At 39.5% G+C, this 11,190-nt stretch overlaps 2 protein-coding genes across 2 annotated transcripts in view; one reads left to right on the forward strand and one right to left on the reverse strand.

Moving 5' to 3' along the window:
• b3gat1a (beta-1,3-glucuronyltransferase 1 (glucuronosyltransferase P) a) overlaps nucleotides 1-2,310 on the reverse strand; it is a 71,024-nt gene extending 68,714 nt beyond the window's left edge. Inside the window, exon 1 of the mRNA XM_028572911.1 lies at nucleotides 2,272-2,310. The gene's annotated coding sequence lies outside the window, so the exon portion shown is untranslated. The remainder of the gene's footprint in view (nucleotides 1-2,271) is intronic.
• A 7,994-nt stretch (nucleotides 2,311-10,304) lies between these two features.
• LOC114553223 (uncharacterized) overlaps nucleotides 10,305-11,190 on the forward strand; it is a 39,315-nt gene continuing 38,429 nt past the window's right edge. The window contains exon 1 of the mRNA XM_028574436.1: nucleotides 10,305-10,405. The gene's annotated coding sequence lies outside the window, so the exon portion shown is untranslated. The remainder of the gene's footprint in view (nucleotides 10,406-11,190) is intronic.

Consider the following 11,190-nt stretch of genomic DNA (forward strand, 5'->3'; position numbering starts at 1 on the left):
AATGTAATTTAATGGTCATCAAGAAGCAGTATGACAATGCTTCAACAAGGGATCCGATACTCCAACTTCTTCTTGTACATTTATGATTTCTGTCTCACTTCAAAAAAATACTCTGTTATGGTTTGAGAAATTCTGGATTTGGCCTTGCGCCACCCTCCGTGCTCGAAATCTTGCAATGTTGAGACTTGTTCGGTGACTACATTCTAGCATCTACCTTAGGTTGACCAGTAAAAGAGTAGGCTATAAAAGATGGCTATAAACATTGAGAGATTCAGCCATAGGCCTGCATGTTTGAGCCGCTGGGTTCAAACAGGAGGCGACCCCCAGGCATAGGCCCTACGGCTGTCTCACAGAACCTGGCAACCGTCCGCCGTAACAGAGCAGGGGCAGCCTGTTTGCGAAGCTCCACATGTTCGCAATCTGCAACTACAGGTCCGCCTTCCTGAACCCGGCGTCAGTCAGACCCAGACTCAGATGTGGCGTCTGTTTTGCACTAAAATAGGCGACTAGCGGATGTATCAGAATGGTAAATGAAGCTAGCCTCTTTTTTTGGTTTATGTTGTTAATTAGCTTGTTAGCTTGTAACTGGCAGTGGCTGACGGCTAATGATGACAGTGTGTTTTCGTTCTGTGGTGACACATTTTTGAGTGGAGGAGGATCTCAATATTAAAAGGAGATATTGTGAAGTGGGCACTAACCCCAGTTGATACAGCATACAATCTATATATGTACAATCTACAGCTTGCATACTATGACTGCACAAATCATTGCTCAATTTCTGCTCTAATAATTCCCACATATTCTCCAAATGATATTCAGAGCCATCATATCTTTAGTCAGATGGTACGGACGGCTCAGTAGATGTTGCCTGAGGGGCATCATGTTCAGCCCTCAGGACTGAATATGTAAACCGATTATCAAACCTGCTGGTTAGCATGAAGCATAGAGGACTGAGGGTGGGCATCTGTCAGTGTTTCCCCACGTTGTGAAATAAAAATGTATATATCAATAAACTTAAAATCACTATAGTTAAAAGTCCACCTTATTCATAACTTGCCAATCTTCTTTGGTACACAGAGACATCACTTATGAAATGATTATGAAAGTGATTATGAGCATGAACAGTTTAAGCTCTTTATTTTGTATCTGTATTTTACAGCTTGTTCACGGTAATTCATTCTTATTGCCACGAAGCTCAACAAATGAATACTGGTGCAAGGCAGGTCAGACTTGCTGCTCATTGCTCTTTAAGTCCAAAGCAGAAGGGCAATACATGGGCACGGTAGATGCTCCGACAGGTCACCTAGTTCTTTAAAAACTTTTAAAATTAAATCTTTTTTTTTTAACAGGCCACATCAAAGAGGATTCCCCCCTTAGGTGCTAAAGGGATCAAGAGGAAATATTTTGAGTAATTGAAGTCCAGGAAAATCAGAACACACTGGACTGGTTTAAATTTACATTTTAATGGTATACGACAACTTCTTAGCATTCATGAGGGACACGGGCACACTTTGCCTTCATTACCCGTGTGCCAGCGTGATTCTGAGATGCAACACTGGGAGTGAGAAGTAATTGGCGCCTACTGCACATGAAATGCCATGTGAGCAACAACAAGAACAATAAAAAAAATGCTAGCTAAGACCTGTCATCTCTTGCTCCTCAGCATGTCGCATTATACTGTTTGGCAGCAGTGAGCTACAGAAATGCTGACTTCTTCTACTTCTCACACACCTTAAAGTGTTTAAACTTCCACACAGATAATTTCACTAATTTTGGGACTTGACAGAAGTTGGATGTTTGGAAATCCTAAACCTAACATAACAACGAAGTGGAATAAAACTAAAAGTTCCTCTCCCTGCACTGACACATTTCCATCTGTATTTACTTTTACTTCAGCTTTTCTGCTGTGTTGGTATTGTTGGTCTGGAAATGTAAATATACCACAAGGAAAAACAATCATCAATATTTAATCTAGAGTAATTCCCTGCTGCAAATGAGTGTTTATCCATCTCACTCAGTCAAAACAGTCACAACTGCTGCCTACATTACCTCTAGTAACTCAGAATGGCAAAACCAGACAGCCCTCTCTGTGCCAATCCTATTTCATACTTTTTAACAAGGATGATTGCACCATGGCAGAAAATGAGTTCAGCACATTCAGCATCGATGGACGAAAAAAAAACTGTCACGGTTTTAATAGTGTTTTCATGGGGTAGATTAGTAAATCAGATTGGTCTCAGATCTAAAAAATGGAAGCCATAATGCACTCACCCTGGTTTTCTTCTTATTTTGCACTCAACAGCTGTTTGCAGAGGTCCAGAGCAGCAGCTTACACAACACTGCTGGACTGAGCTGCAAGAAAGCAAGACATCTCAAAAACACCCTCAGCAAGGCACTCAATCAATTTGTTACATCTTAAAAATCATGACATTAAACAGAAAAGATAATTTTGGTCACACCCATGTATACTTGTGCCTCAAGTTTGCCATGAGATTGTGCTAACACCCACTTTGATGAAATTAGAGGCCTTCATGTAACGCAAAACACAAATACAAAAACCTTCTCCACAATGTCCTCCCACTCGCAAGTGGGGTGTAAGTCAAGGATGTGCTCTATTAGCTCACTTGTTCCTCCTACAATTTACTGGATTCGTAAAAAAAAATATTGTGGACCCTATTTCAAAATCTCCCTGAACTCCATAGCCATATAGGAGCTCTGCCATAAGTATCTACCAATGCAAACCAACACAGCTTGAACACAGTATGTAGTCCTCCCACAGTATATGAGGAGGTGAGTATGACCAAAGATGACCTGCAGAAAGATTGGCTGGTTAGCTTTTTTCTGAACACACTGTAGCAGAGAGAGAAAAGTACAGCAATTGTCACCTTGATGCTAGGTGTAATCAATCACATGTAAGGTGATTGGTTTCTTTTCTTTATTTCAAAGGGTTCAAAAACTATGTTTACAGTCTAACCACAATTTGACTACAGGCTAATCATTCTTGTCCCCTTGTCCCTCTGCTGTGCACTTTACTCCTATTACTTCTTTTACTAATCCATTTTGTCAATCAGTATGTGGTTTATAAGGTGGTAGAGAGATTTGAATCTATAAATGCCACTCACTTTGTGTTTATTGTTTGTGTGTATTACCTTCTGTAACAGGACAACCTCTTTAGGATGTGATTTTTTTTTTATTCAGAGGTAGGGTTTCTGCTGTAATTTGGTGATATTCTTGCCATTTCATGCAAGTATTTTTTCAGTCATTAATTCATTTATGAGATTTCACATTAAATACACTGACTATGACGTGCTGTTGCAACTAGATGATGCTTATAGACCTGGACATTGAACAGCACCAGGGTAATGGTGATCTCTGACCAGTGTTGTCTTTTTTTCAAGATTATTTTTTGGGCATTTTAGGCCTTTATTTGTATTGGACAGCTGTAGACATGAAAGGGGAGAGACTCGGGGAACGACATGCAGCAAAGGGCCACAGGTCGGTGTCAACCTGCGTCCACTACATCGAGGAGTAAACCTCTATATATGGGCAACTGCTTTACCAGGTGAGCTAACCAGGAGCCTGACCAGTGTTGTCTTTGAGAGTTTACTGAAATAAGCATGTTCATAAGGTGATCCTTTCCCCCTATAGAGGTGGAGGGACACTTAGTTCTTGTTAAAGCTGAGGGATTTACGACAAAGCCTCGAGGATTTTCTCAAGAGGGTAATTGAGAGCGCTTGTTTGTGCCTTAAAACCAGGACTTTTTGTTGTGCTGTGTGTTTGCCATTGCCATTGCCTAATCTGTGAGTAATTACAGCAGCTATCCCTGGAAGGAACTGGATGTTTATCAAACAGACAAAAAAATAACATAAAATGGAGTCACTCTGTCAAAATCATTCATATTTGATTGTATTAGCTGTGAATATACTCTACTTTGGTTAAATATAGTGTTAAATATAGTTAAATATAGTAGGAGTTATTTAGTGATATTGCTTGATTTTTGAGGTCACATCACATCATGTACAGTATGTATTTAATATAGACTACCAGAGCACCCCAACAGTGTTCACCGCCACTGTCAGGTCACATCATCATTGCATGGGTGACGAGAAGGGAAACCTCTGTCATTATGTGAAATGATCATCTCAGCCCCCCTGACCTCAGACACCTCCTGTTAGCCACAACATTTACTATAACTATAACTATAACTCCTCCTCCCCCTGAGCTGAGCACTCAGCTGTAGACACAAGCTGTGCCATCTTCACCATGCTGATTATAGGTTAAGTTAATTTTTTTCATGAAAGATAGAGTGGGACTCTTCCTGTTCGCTCTCTTATGTTATGTAATTGCAACACTCAAAGTAAATATCTTATGATTGGAGAAAAGAAAATAAGTGTTTTCCTCTCTATTCTTGGTCACTGTGTGTGGCAGAATATGGTTTGACAGTGGGGGAGGTAAAGCTTGAGGGCTGGGTCAGGGGCTTTGCTTAGTGTTTGTGCGTATTAGTGTAGACTGTGTGCGTCTTTGTGTGTGTGTATGTGTGTGTGTGTGTGTGTGTGTGTGTACAGTACACTTTGTGACTGCACATACTATTCGCCCCCAGTAGCATCTCTGCTTCGTCTTCTAATCTCCAGCAGGCCTGATGATTGTGAACACAACTGATACCACACTGCCAGCTGTCCCTAATACCTTCTTTTTTCTTACACCCCCAGGGACCACGGGTAACCACAAAGACACATAATGAGATTATACCCCAAAAAAATTAATTAAGAGAAAGGGGAAACTTATTTGAATTGTGCAGCATTACTGATTGAACCAGTAAACAGCATTACAAGCCTTAGCAGCAAATCCCTGTGAAACAGAAACCATGCTGTTCATTTGATTGACACACAAAAAAAAGCAGATGTTACAGGTTTTTGTTTGCAATAAAATACCTGCCCAAGATCTGAAATAAGAAAGACTAAAACATGTTCTTAGTGTAGCTGTTCTAACCAGCACAGTGGTCTATTTATTTTTATTTTTTATTTAACCTTTATTTATCCAGGTAAGTCGATTGAGAACAATTTCTCATTTGCAACAACGACCTCACAGTTACACATTCATACCTGGAAGCTGTCCAGTACAACCACAGTCTGATCTGCTGAGCCACTGAGCAGCTCTACTGGAGTGGTTGGGGTTAAGGGCCTTGCTCAAGGGCACCTCCGTGGTGGTAATGAGGTAGGGACAAGCGCTGCTCTTTTCTCTTTCCCCACCCTGTTTGTATCCTCTCGGTCTGGGGATTGAACCAAATTGAATTTGTTGCTTTGAAAAAATATATGAGCTTTTGTTTGAAAATGATAAGTGTAATAGGAGTCTGCTGACTGAGTTGAACTGAAACAGCATCAACAAAAGAACAAACAAACCCAAGGGTCTCCACTATTGACATGAGCAATAATGAAATATTTTAGAAGACACCTTGTTTTTTTCATGGAATGAAGGTTGATCTCCAATGTATACGTTTTAAGGAGTACCTCCTACATTTTGACTGGGAATACAAAAGGTCTTCTCTCCAATGTCACAATACAAGCAATCAAAGTAGCTACCTCTGGGAGACAGCAACACACACTTCAACAAACAGCCTCTTACATGATCAAATTCAAACATATCTCGCAGCAAAAAAGAGAAATAACCAAAACAGCAAAACATTCAGTAATTTCTGAAACAGCACAATGTAGGAAGCAATAGCAAACAAAAAAGGTATTAACATCCAGCTTTTTATTACACTTAAAGCACTCCATTCCTTTTTTAATGCACATGATTGCGACTCATATTGCTTCACTACTTCCAGGATAGTGTCCCATCCTCTTATAATCCTCGGTTTTCAAACCCAATTTCCCATTTAAGTGTGTGGTGATGTCCTACATAGAGATTATCTTTGGCAACCTTTGCTGAAATTGCTAAAACAAGTCAGGATGAATTCAACAGTTACAGCAGTTTGGAGGAATTGAACATCTAATTATTCTGTGCTGCTGGTCACTCCAAGCTGCTCTGATGTACCGCAAGCAAACAACTGCTGTCCCTGAAAGTAGGAACGCTGCTGGAGAGAAGGAAGAGTGCCTCCGCCATCACAAGTCTGTGGAGCACAGTTTATACTAATTCCTCTGCAGGACATTAATGAGCCAGGATAGTGGCTGTTTTAATGGGCAGCCAGACCGATTTTAAGTGCCCCGTGGAGTGTAATCCACAGAGGTACAACAGCACTGCTGCAAGGCCCAACAGATTGATTTTAGTTTCATTTTGGTACAACTTTGCTTCTAAGCTGTTCATTAAAAAGGGCATGTATTGTAAGCCCCCTGCCTTTGGGACCACCGTGGGCCAAAATGAAATGATGCCATTCCATATTTTCATACAATTCACACTTCAGTGGTTGACACTGTGTGAACCAGGCTGACTTATGTTGTTGAGCGAACACCATTTTACAAGCAACCTTTACTTATTAATGAAGATCTTGCTTCCCTCTAATTTGGATTCTTTCCATCGGAACAAAATGAAACAACAAGTAAAAAGGATAATATTTTATCACGAACATCCAGTAAAGAAATGTGCAGGCAGTGGTGGAGGATAACTATTAACCAATCCCTCCAGGATTTTGCTGCCTTTTTTTGAGATTGTTGCGGCCCAAAATGCATGATTTTGCGGGAGCTTTTGTAAAAAATTGCAGTTTGTTGTTGGGGGAGACAATGAAAGTTGCAAAAAAAGTTGTGATGTTTTTGTTTGTTTGTAGGAAACTTGTTTCGGGGAGAATAAAACTACTCTGGGCTAAGTTTTCCTAGTAACTTTACCAAAAAGGCTAAGGATGCTGCAAATGTTGGTATAATATAAAAATGGCTGGTGGATTTAAGACAAAAAATAATAATTTATTGAATGAATCAAATTTGAACATATGTGTCAGTGGCTTGTTGATCTTTAGCCTACATTGTTAGTTTATTTCCCATCTTGGCCTGGGACTCACATTCATACGGTTTATTGGACTTTAACTTATCATTGCACTTACAATAACAAGCGTAGTGTAGTGGAATTTTTCTTGTCAGCAGCAGGGTTGTGCATCAAAAACACACGATGAGACGAATAAAGACGTTTTTAGAAATAAACCAAAGTTTGGTCTTTGAGTATTTATTATATTTGCAAATATAGAGAATCAATGTTTCACAAGTACCAACAGCACATCTGAAAAAGTCTTTCTAACTAGAAACCTAAATGTCAAAACATCATATAGTGAAAACCTTGGTTAAGCCACCCCTCTGCTCCTGTTCTTTTCATTAGCCTAAACAACAGTTTATCTCAGGAGGCAGAAGGAGACACGGTTCAGACATTTTATGGCCTTCTTCACTTTATCTGCTAAAAGTTCAAACAAAATGAGAAGCTGGAGTTCCTTAAAAAAAACTCTACTAGGCTGAAAGTTCACGGTTGCCAGCTGTTTCACTTGGAGCCTTTTGAATCTACACATGAACAAAATTAATAATCTTGTAGAATATTAAAATAATCATTGACAATAAGGTTAAAATAAAATGTTGCCATTACAGTAGCTGTCCTCAATTTAGGTTATCGTGTCGTCTCATCGGGGCATAAAATCTGGGTGGAAATCATTTGATGCCCCGATGAGACGACACGATAACCTAATTGTTATCTCACGTTATCTACGAGCTACTGTAATTTTGCTATTTTTCAATAAAAATTAACTGAATCTTTATTTTTATTGCTATTGATTTGGATTAAGCATAAATCTGAACGTGACCATGCATAAGTAATAGTCATTGCTTGCTGATTAATATTGCTTTAAAATGCTGGTATTTTTCACAGTTCACACATGCAAAAAACAGGTATTTTGTGTTTGCAGTAGGAAGCAGTGTTGTAGTCGAGACCACCTGAACTAAGACCACGTCACCACCAAGACCAGAGTGTATTGAGTGCGTGTAAAGGGGGCAGGGAGAAGGGGTTTACGGTAACAAATTTTAAATTAGATATAAATCAAGTTATTGGTTGCATTTGCAAGTTTTAACACATAGGCATAAATCAGACAATGCACAGGCAATTTAGTAAAATCCCTGCAGTTGTGGTCTTGACCGGTCTTGAAATAAAATCCAGAGTTCTCTTTATCCGAAACTGAGACAAGACGAGTAAAAATGCGATCGATTCCGAGACGAGACCAAGACCTTCAAAAATTGGTCTTAAGACCGATCTTGCGACCAAGACCGATCTTGAGTACTGTGTGCTGTCAATTTGCAACCATTAGATTCAGACTTTTTGATGTAGCCTCAAGATCAGGCTGCTGTGGTGTCACGCTGGTAAACAGTCAGTGGTTAATATTCAAGATCATAAAGATTTAGATTCCCCCCAGTAATGACTGCACTTTGTTTGAGTGTGCTCTTCTGATGCCAATCTTTACAATAGCAAGATGTGACAAACCATCTAGCTTAGCTGTCTGTGTAAGTGTGTATGAATTACTCAAGTTCTATATACCCATATGTACCTAACCACATACAGTACTGTGGGTTGTTCAGCTATATAAAGTATTTGTTTTATGTGATGAAGGCGATGTTTTATTCTCATGACAGCCGCTTCGCCCATCTGTAGCCTAAGGCTGGACAGTTGCATGACTGAATCTGCAGAGAAGATTCAGTCATGAATTTTGCCCAGTAGAGTGGGGTTCAAAAACCTATATCTGTGGGCTCTCAGTGTTGGTAGACGTGCTTTACATGCACCCACACGCTGCCTTCTGTTTCGAAACCTCCACAGCCTTGTTCAAAACATTTGTGCAAAGTCTAACCCCTTCATCTTGTTGGGCTTCAGGCACATTATTACACTGTGCAATGATGTGTGAAATGCTGCTGAGCTATCAGTGATGAACACATGTCCTCCACATATGGACATGCAACACCTGCATTTCTACAAGATGATGTATCATATTGTATAATATAATATTGATGACATTTGTTGTACAGTGTTCCATATTTTTTTAATTCTAGATGAGGAAAATGGTAAAGTTTGGTGCCACTTTGCATTAAAGCATTAGTACATTTTTATTAAAAGTGCTCATATTCTGATTTCCATGTTCATAATTGTATTTAGAGGTTGTACCAGAATAGGTTTACATGGTTTAATTTTCAAAAAACATCATATTTTGGTTGTACTGCACATTGCTGCAGCTCCCATTTTTGTTGAGCTCTCTGTTTTAGCTACAGAGTGAGGCATCTCACTTCTGTTCCATCTTTTTTGGGAGTCGCACATGCACAGTAGCTAGGTCAGCACTACTATCCAGTCAGAAGCAGAGTATGAGGGCGTGCCACGCTAGCAGCTAGGCGAGCATTATAACGTGTTACAAAGTGACGCACATTTGTCATGGAAATAAAGGCTGGACTACAGTAGAGCTGTTTGGAGCAGTTTGTGAACAGTATTTTCTGTTGGAGATAGTAAGTCCCTTTGGGGTGGACTTTGGGCTTTTTCACTTTGTAAACCTATAACATGCACAAAAAGATATATAACACTATAAAAGAAAGAAAAAAAAGCCAAGAAGCATAATATGAGCACTTTAATAATATGCTGTTATAATGCATTGTAGTGTGGAAATGGCAATGTGTGGCCATGTAGGTTGCTTTGTCTTTCTTCTTCTAAATGCCTAACATTTTTGACCTTACATTCCAATGCTTATCATAGAATGACTAGCTTTAATAATAAAGAGTTGTAGGTTCTTCACCGTGCAATAGGCATTCAGCTCTTTGGTTTATATTTTGACCCTCCAGATAGGGCTTTTCCTAAAGAGATAAAATGCTCTAAAAGTTCTATTTATGCAAGTATACCATATAAACTAACCACAATCGTGGATTGACAACCAGGCCAACCAAAAGTTATTTCCATTTATGAATTATAATGGTTATGACGCGTAGATAAAGCATTAATAATTGATTTGTTAACCATACAAATGGAAATAAAAATGGAAATAAATTACAATATTATAAATATGATATAATTTTAGTATGCCTATTTTATTCTATTCTATTATATTTCATACTGCAAATCACGAGTTACGGGGGGCAGAACTGCAGCCACATTGTGTGTGTGTAATTCTGGCACTTTGTGTATTGTATGGCTAAGGCAAAGGGGGCAAACATGAACACAGAATGAAATGACAAGCTGTCCCCTTCCATAAGTGAGATCTGGATGCCATTTGCTGACATTGCCAGACTGAGCAGAAACTAAATATATACACGGTCAGAGAGTGCAGCGCAATAGAAGCATGCTAACACCCATTTAAGGGACAGCTGAGAACAAGTACAGCTTCGTTGCATGTGAACGTACTGTACAGGCTGAGACACAGGGGACCTGGTGTTGCTGCCATCATGTATGTACTCTGTGGAGTCAGTTAAGAAAGGTAGGAACACAAATAGTTAATTCAGTCTATGGAGGAATGCCATTGTGTGTTTTATTGTATTTCTGGAAGAATAGATACACAGCAGCCCTGCAGTGACCAGAGGTTTGGGTTCATTTCCCCACATAATATAAAAAATACACATACTCACAGCACTAAAAGGCTAATTGGATACAAACATCTATCAAATAGCTATTAAAGGGTATTCTGATATTAACAATTTCACAAAGAGCGATTGCAACAATATTGCCTCTGTTCATCTGCCTTTTTGAATGCCACTTTCCTCAGAGAGTGGCTTGATTGTAAAAAAACAAAAAAACAACTTAAGAGACAGCATATTTTGTCCAATATGCCTGATGTCATGATGGGTGTCAGCGTTCTGTGACTGGACCAGTCAGAACATCAGGGAGAGTCAGGTTGATGTTTTCTGACACATGAGTAAGGACTTAGGACAGGAGCCCAGACCTTTGGCGCTGTAACCACACTGTGCAAAATTTTCCACTGAGACTACTGAGAGTCCCAGTTAACTACAAACATACATATAATTTAGCACAGAACCCTGCAGTATTGATGTTGCCAATGTACATTTTCTAGTTCATGATCATGCCAAAATATGCCATCATTGTGTCATTAGCGGACAGAAGTGGAACACAGGTTGAAACATTGCATAATTGTTTCTTCTCTCACCTGTGCTGGTCAAGAGACCATCCACTAGACTGCATCTTTTCACAAACAGCCAGGGTTTCCTAGGAAGGTGTCAGAAATGAGAACGTACAGCCCACTTAACT

The sequence above is a fragment of the Perca flavescens genome, chromosome 3, assembly GCF_004354835.1.
Source record: "Perca flavescens isolate YP-PL-M2 chromosome 3, PFLA_1.0, whole genome shotgun sequence".
NCBI classification, from domain to species: Eukaryota; Metazoa; Chordata; class Actinopteri; order Perciformes; family Percidae; genus Perca; species Perca flavescens.